The following is an 8,318-nucleotide window of genomic DNA, read 5'->3' as shown; positions in this document are numbered from 1 at the left end:
AGATATATGGGTATTTGTTTAAGGTTTAAAAAAGCTTTGTTCATATTTTATCTGAAACCATGAGTACTGTGAACTATACATTCAAGAAAATCATGCTGTGGAAATATTTTATTTTATGCTAAATTCAGCCTAGGAAGCTGTTGATATCATTCAATGCCAAAAAAAAATTCTAAAATGCTCCCTCACCAAACTTCTAGAGTGATAAAATGTTATGTTAAAAAAAAAAAGTTTCATGTTTGAAAGTGAAATATTTTGAAAGGCCATCAACATGAAAGGAAAGCCTCACATAGATGAATAAAAGAAATGCAAATGTTTTCTCAGTAAACAGGAGTTATCAGAAACTCTCCTTGATTATATTTCACATCTGCCTTCAACCATTTCTGTCCATACCACTACCATCAAAACGCCATCATAAAAATGACATAAAGAACATACTAAATTGAAGCATTCAACCTTTAAATTCACAATAACACATATCAGTAATAACCAGAATAATTATAGCTTGTTAGAAACTATCTTCGTAGTTTAACTATATTAAACGGTTTAATTATTCTTATAGCTTAACAAACTATCTTCATGTTTAACTATAATAATGAGTATGAAAGCATTGAAAACTATGCTCTATAGTGCTAGATATTAATAGAAAAATATAAGTTTTATGATACTTATTTTTTAATATCCAATTCATCTTCAAATAACAATGTGAGCAAAATTATTATCCAAGGTTATTACTGATATGATAATCTGAAATTCCCGATATTAAACAAGTTTTCCTGAGTGTCTCTGTCTCTTGGTCTCTGAAACACTCACCTCACACACACACATACACTCTCACATTTTGAGTTATACTGACTGTATCCATTGTTAATTAAGCAACTGTTGGCAATGTATTTAATATCTCTGTATGTATGCTTCCCCATTTATGAAATAATATAACAATAGACTGTAATTTATAGGATTGTTACAATTAAATAAAGTAAAACACAGGTAGACCATTTATCACAGTGTCTGAAAAACATACAATTAGTATTCAATAAATGATAGTAAGAGGAAATTTGATAATTCACTCTGGCTTCTGTATACTGGCTATGCTTTACCCACAATTTGCACATAAACAATTGCTTTCTATAAACAGTTACCCTCAGGATAGTGATTACACGAAGCAAATTTTGAGTTTTTAAACTGAATTTATAACAGAAATAATAGCCTTGATATATAAGGTTTGCATCATAACAACCAAACTTCTTACTGCCTGAGAAAGAGAATTTTCTTTTTTTTCTTCAAAAGGCTAAGAAGAGTTGTACAGAAAAGAGATTTTAAAAAAAACAAAAAAACAAAAATCTCTCGCTATTACTGGTGTAAGGAACTTGAAAAAAGAGACAAGACTAAAAAAAAGCTAAAACATGTTTGTTAAGTTAGTTGCTACTCTCGTATTTCCTTCAGAATGAGTCCCAAGAGTGATAGAAACACCATATAGGCTTAGGAAATTATCAAAATAAAGGCTATTATTGTCTCACTTCCTGGAGTGTAAGCCTCACAGAGAAGCTTCATATATTGAATGCTTCTGGAATCAGTTCAGTTCAGTTCAGTTCAGTCACTCCGTTGTGTCCGATCTTTGTGACCCTATGAACCGCAGCACGCCAGGCCTCCCTGTCCATCACCAACTCCCGGAGTCTACCCAAACCCATGTCCATCGAGTTGGTGATGCCATCCAGCCATCTCATCCTCTGCCGTCCCCTTCTCCTCCTGCCCCCAATCCATCCCAGCATTAAAGTCTTTTCCAATGAGTCAACTCTTTGCATGAGGTGGCCAAAGTATTGGAGTTTCAGCTTCAACATCAGTCCTTCCAATGAACACCCAGAACTGATCTCCTTTAGGATGGACTGGTTGGATCTTCTTGCAATCCAAGGGACTCTCAGTAAGGTGTTAATGGAGAAAGAAATGGTCTAGACCAGAGGTTGGCATGCTCCTTTTGTTAAGGTCCAGACAGTGAATATTTTAGGCTTTATGGGCCATGAAATCTCTATCACAACTTTTCAATTGTGTCCTTGGTGTGAGAAAATGATAACTGATATTAAATAAAGAAATGAAGAAAATTTAATGGAAACTTGTATTTCATGTCATTTTTCACATATCACACACACAAAAAATTCTTCTCTTGATATAACCATTTTAAAATATAAAAATCATTCTCAGCTCACAAACCACAAAAAACATGACATGAGTCAGCCATGGCCCTGTAAGTGTAGTTGATGACCCCTTGATTTGGACACAGAGAGGATTTAACACTCCCCTGTTGAGTTTCCAAGAGCAGCATAGAAGAGCATGAAAGTGTCCTCATTCCTTGAGAGAGAACAGAAAGTAGATGAGAGCTAATAAGAATAGACCTTTGTTTGGAAAGGTGAGGATGTAGTGTACATAGACTGACAAAAACAAGCTGAGACGGGACCGTATTCATCAGCAACATAAACAGTATTAAGAGGCCAATACACCAAATAGAGAAGGTTAAACTTCATTTCAAACTAAGGCTAAAAGGGACTGAAGATGAAGGTCATGGAACAGATTCAAACCTCTTTCTCACTTTACTCCCTGAGGCCATATTGTTGCCTAAGTTTCTTTGGAAACCAGATCTAAACAATGGAAATGATTTGGGAGATCAGGTATCATTACATCAGACAGGATGAAATTAAGAAGCCATGAGGTCTCAGTATCAAACTCTCAAAAATTAATAGAATGAATAGAAAAGTAGAAGGATATAGTAACCCTGAAAAGCACTATGAACCAATTCAAGATAATTAAGATTTACACAATTTTCACATAACAGCAGAACACAAATGTTAACTAAAAATCTTACTCTATCTACTTAAAAAATAATCGCAATATATAGTGGAACTATATGGACTTTTGTTCTGTATTTTTCAAGTCTCCTGTAAATGTGTTGTCATACTTTCATAATTTAAAAAAGAAAGAAAAAAAGCCATGAGGAAGTACAATCAGTTCTGGGAAGCTTCATAGTACCTGAGTCAGTGTCCTGCTTTTTCATTCTTTTCAATCTAGCAAAAATCATCAATCCTTAGAAGTCAACTTACTACATACTAACTTCTCAATGTGTATATCTATCCTTACTCAGAGATTTCATCTAGCTATGTGATTCAGCACTTTTTCACATGAATAATCCATCCAGGAGCCCAACTGCACCAAATAAAAGTAGAGAGTTAAGTGCAGGGCTGAATCATGAAAGAAACTCTCATTCATTCCTATAATAGAACTAGAAAGAGTTAGAATTCTCTGAGCCACAAGAAAGATAAAATATGCTCCTCTATTATAATCTTTATCTAACTACTCACTAGAGACCTTAACTTGTCCATCAAGTTTTCCAGTATCTTTAGTCAAGAAGTTTCAGTCAGAAGACTTAGATTACAAAGTCATCATAAAGGAAAAAAAAAAAGAAAAGAAAAACAATCACTACCACTCTTCCTTGGTACTCTAGGCAAACATTCCACCTAAACTTTTCCATGATGATTCAGGATTTATCCTAGATTTCTAAACTTCACTCAACTTCTACATTCAATTTGGTCACATAATCCTGTTAATTCTGTTCCTTTAGTATCTTCCAGTTCTGTTTCCCTCATTTTAGCACCATTTCCACATTTTAGATCTTTTTCTTTCCCCCTTGATTTTGCAGTGGATTTTTAACTGGCTTCTCTACCTTCAGTGTTATCAGTCCTAACATGTGTTCCCCCAATTAAATCCTAAACATTCATCTCAGTGATATTTCTAAGATATAGATCTGATCTACATACAAGATGCATGTTAAAAATCCCTTAACAACTTTTTTTTTTCCTTAGCAACTTTTTATAGCTTCATAGCTTATGGAAAATATATGAAAGCATTAGCAAAGATATTTATGATGATTTATTGTACTAACTTCAATAGGCTCTTCCCCCACAATTCTTGGTTTAATCATTCTATACCATCCTGACTTACACAGAAATGCCTGGAAAAGGTCAGTTTTCACCCCAACCCCAAAGAAGGGCAATGCCAAAGAATGTTCACAGTATCACACAATTGCTCTCATTTCACATGCTAGCAAAGTAATGCTCAAAATCCTTCAAGCTAGGCTTCAACATTACATGAATGGAGAATTTCTACATGTACAAGATGGATTTAGAAAAGGCAGAGGAACCAGAAATCAAATTGCCAACATCTGTTGGATCATACAAAAAGCAAGGGAATTCCAGAAAAACATCTACCTCTGTTTCATTGACTTTGCTAAAGACTTTAACTATATGGATCACAACAAATTGTGGAAAATTCTTAAAGAGACAGAAATACCAGACCACCTTACCTGCCTCCTGAGAAACCTGCATGCAGGTCAGGAAGCAATAGTTTGGAATCAGACATAGAACAACAGACTGGTTCAAAATTGAGAAAGGAGTTTGTCAAGGCTGAATATTGTCACTCTGTTTATTTAACTCATATGTAGAGTACATGTTGCAAAATGCCAGGCTGGATGAAGTTCAAGCTGGAATCAAGATTGCTGGGAGAAATATTAATAATCTCAGATATACAGATAACACCACCTTAATGGCAGAAAGCAAAAAGAGGAACTAAAGAGCCTCTTGATGAAGGTGAAAGATGAGAGTGAAAATGCTGGCTTAAAACTCAATATTCAAAAAATGAAGATCATGGCATCCAGCCCCATCATATCATGGCAAATAGATGGAGAAAAAATGGAAACAGTTAACAGGCTTTATTTTCCTGGGCTCCAAAATCACTGCAGATGGTGACTTCAGGCATGAAATTAAAAGACACTTGCTCCTTGGAAGAAAAGCTATGATGAATCTAGACAGCATGTTAAAAAGCAGACACATCACTTTGCCGACAAAGATCCATATAGTCAAAGCTATCAGTTTTCCAGTAGTGATGTATGGATGAGATAGTTGGACCATAAAGAAGGCAGAGCACTGGAGAACTGATACTTCTGAATTGTGATGCTGAAGATTCTTGAGAGTTCCTTGGACAGAGATCAGATCCCTTGGAAAGAGATCAAATCAGTCAATCCTAAAAGAAATCAACTCTGAATATTCATTGGAAGGACTGATGCTGAAGCTCCTATAGTTCAGCCACTGGTGCAAAGGGCCAACTCACTGGAAAATACTCTGATGCTGGGAAAGATGGAGGATAGGAGGAAAAGGGGTGACAGAGGAAGAGATGATTGGATGGCATCACTGACTCAATGGACATGAGTTTGAGCAAACTACAAGAGATAGTGAAGGACAGGGAAGCCTGGAGTGCTGTAGTCCATGGGGTCACAAAGAGTTGGATATGAGTGACTGACTGAACAACAACAATTGACTTATGTAGTTTGCCAATAATGGTGACTGTACTCTTATTTTATGATTTTTTTTCCCAAATTAGGTTCTGGAAAAAACAGCCTAATACAGTATCAGTTATCTCTTAAATAAAGGTTTTCAATATCAAGTAATATGGAATAGTATAATTAAATAAAGTTAAGGGTATTACATTACTGTAAAATTGCCTTGGACCTAAAATGTACTGCATATTGCTATTCTCTGAGAGAAAAGAAATAACATTTAATATAGAGACTTTTTGATCATAGGACCCATGTGTTCACAGAGTATTTACTGACCTTATCCTACTTCATCCATTTCACCTATTTTTTCTTATTTCAAGTCCTCAATAATCCCTTTTCTATTTTCTCAAAATACTATGATCAAATGTTTCCATCTCCATTACTTTTGTCACACTCTCCTGACTTGGCTATCTGTATGCAGAAAAACCTATCTATAAGAGTATAGCAAAATTGTGTTGGGTTAAGTTCAAGACAGTCTTTCTGAGTCTCTGAGTTTATTTATACTGCCACTTTCACAGTGCATCATTACTGCAGCTTTACTGGAATCAAAGTGGCTCAATATTCTGATTCAAATTTTTCTCATACAGTGGTTTCCTGGGCATGAAATTTTTCTAAGAAGAAAAAGTAATCAAATATACATTGAGATTAAATGTTCATCTAAGGTCATGAAAATTAGAATTTATTCTTTTTTTTTTTTTTTCTTTTCTGAAGAAATTCTGATCACCAAAAGAAATATCTATCTGAGGAACTGGGATTATATAGTGCCACCCTGAATTATATTGTAGAAGAAAGCAGGAGATTAGCTAAATAGAAAAATTTGAAGAATGTTTCTACCTCATTCATTGCATTAATTTTGAAGAAGTATGGGCTCAGTTTATAAATATTGAATGTTCATGGGAAAATTTCAAGCAATCTTTGCTAAATATTGAATACAAAAAATTCATTTGGAGAGATGAGGTGGGTCATCAGGTTACAATTAGTTTCCCTTTGCCCATGTGGCTTATTATTTTAGTTTACAACCATCCATAATTTTACATGCCTTGGGGAAAGCTTTATTGAATTGAATAAAAGTATTTAAGGATTTTTCATTTGGTTTGCTGCATTGTTAATATTGGCTTGTCAATGATTTGAGATTACCTTTTTTTTCTTTTTAATACTGTTAGCAAGGAAAGTAAAATAAATGGTTGTTTTATTTAGGAATATCTTATACTTTCTTAGCAGTTTTATTCTTCAAGATACACATTATATTGCCAAGCTACAGCTCTAGACAAATGGGAAAATGATTTTCCTGAGTTTTGTTCATTTAAATACTCAGTCATGACATTGTGTTAATGTTATTTTCAAATAGAATGTCCTTGCTTTTCATATGAAAAATGAGAGAAAGGGAATTGTGTGATTGTTCAAACCTCTGAAACAATGCATATTCATTAGAATGGATGAATTGGAATTCAAATGCACTGGCTGCATTTATTTAAATACTCTCATATAATTTCCATGAGTAATCATTAAAGGAAATGAAGAAATTTGCTGTTATGTCAAGACTTTTTTGCATATATGCCATCTCAGATTCTTATGTTACCTGTACCTATGGCAATTGTTAAGTGAGAATCTAGGTCAAAGCCTTGAAAAATTCAAACATTGCAACATGGAAAATTTAAAAATATCTGTGATCTTGAGTTTGCTTTATATAATGTGTACAAGACATTGTGAGAAAGTAACTCATGGATGCATAATTACTTTCAGAATACTTCATCATATACTAATATTGACATGGAAAATAATGATTATAAATTGCAGAAATAGCAAAAGGACAGAACTTTAAGAGATGGAAATCTTAATTCTACTGTGTAACAGTGATACCAATTCACAATTAAGGGGAAGAAGTTCTGTTGCGTTTGATCTGTAATGTTTTTATCTGGACAGTTTAAAATCTACCAAATTTCACAGAAGCCTACAGATTTGGTCCACTAACAAGTAGATGCCGCATAGAAAATAATAACCAAATTATGAAAAGTATACTGAATTGGCTACATAAAATAATTTTGGTTAATTATCTCAGTGGTATTAAATATATTGCCCATCTTGAAACTACAATAACCTGTCAGAATTAGAAGACAATTGGTTATACTTAACCAGCTTTTCTGTGACTAGAAATCTTCACTGACATATCTAACCAAGGCTTATTTTTTAAAAAAGAAAACAGGAGATTATTTATTTTTATAACATTCTAATTTAGAACATGTCTTTAAGACACAATAAACATACTTATATGTCATCTATTCAGAAGTCTATAAATGTGAACATCTGCACATTAAGTCATCATATTTATAAATCAAGCCCTTCTGTCTCATAGATTTATCATGGATTAAACCAAAATAACAAATATTAGAGACCTAAAGACTCATTCATGGATAAATTAAAAATATCAAAGAAGTAATGAAAGCATTGAGAGTTTGGTTTGTTTGTAAATAAAACTCTGAGTGTAGGATTTCAGAGAAAGTTAATCAAATTTTAGCTTCTGTTGTGACTTACCATGAATAATTTAGACTTGCTAGTGTAGCCAATTAGTCTTATTTCTTATCTGATTTCAGTACCTATAAATATACCAGTATTACCATATTTATTTACAGTTTTTTTTATTTTTTAACAAATCATGTATGAAAATCAGTATTAGTGGCTATTATTTCATGATAAATAAATGAAAATATAAAATGATGCCAAAAAGCATTCAATAAAAAGTATCAAATACACACACATTATAAATATAAAAAATTATTTGCTTTTATATTTCACTTGAATTTTGATTCAATAAAATGTAATATTTAAAAAAAATTCAGTGAGCAAAAAAATAATATCAAACACTTTAACATATTAAATTATACAATTATATATTAAACTCTGTACTTAATATATGAAAACTGAAATCTTTCTAAAAAATTTA

Source organism: Dama dama, chromosome 20, assembly GCF_033118175.1.
Source record: "Dama dama isolate Ldn47 chromosome 20, ASM3311817v1, whole genome shotgun sequence".
Classification (NCBI taxonomy): domain Eukaryota; kingdom Metazoa; phylum Chordata; class Mammalia; order Artiodactyla; family Cervidae; genus Dama; species Dama dama.
This window is presented reverse-complemented; position numbering follows the sequence as displayed.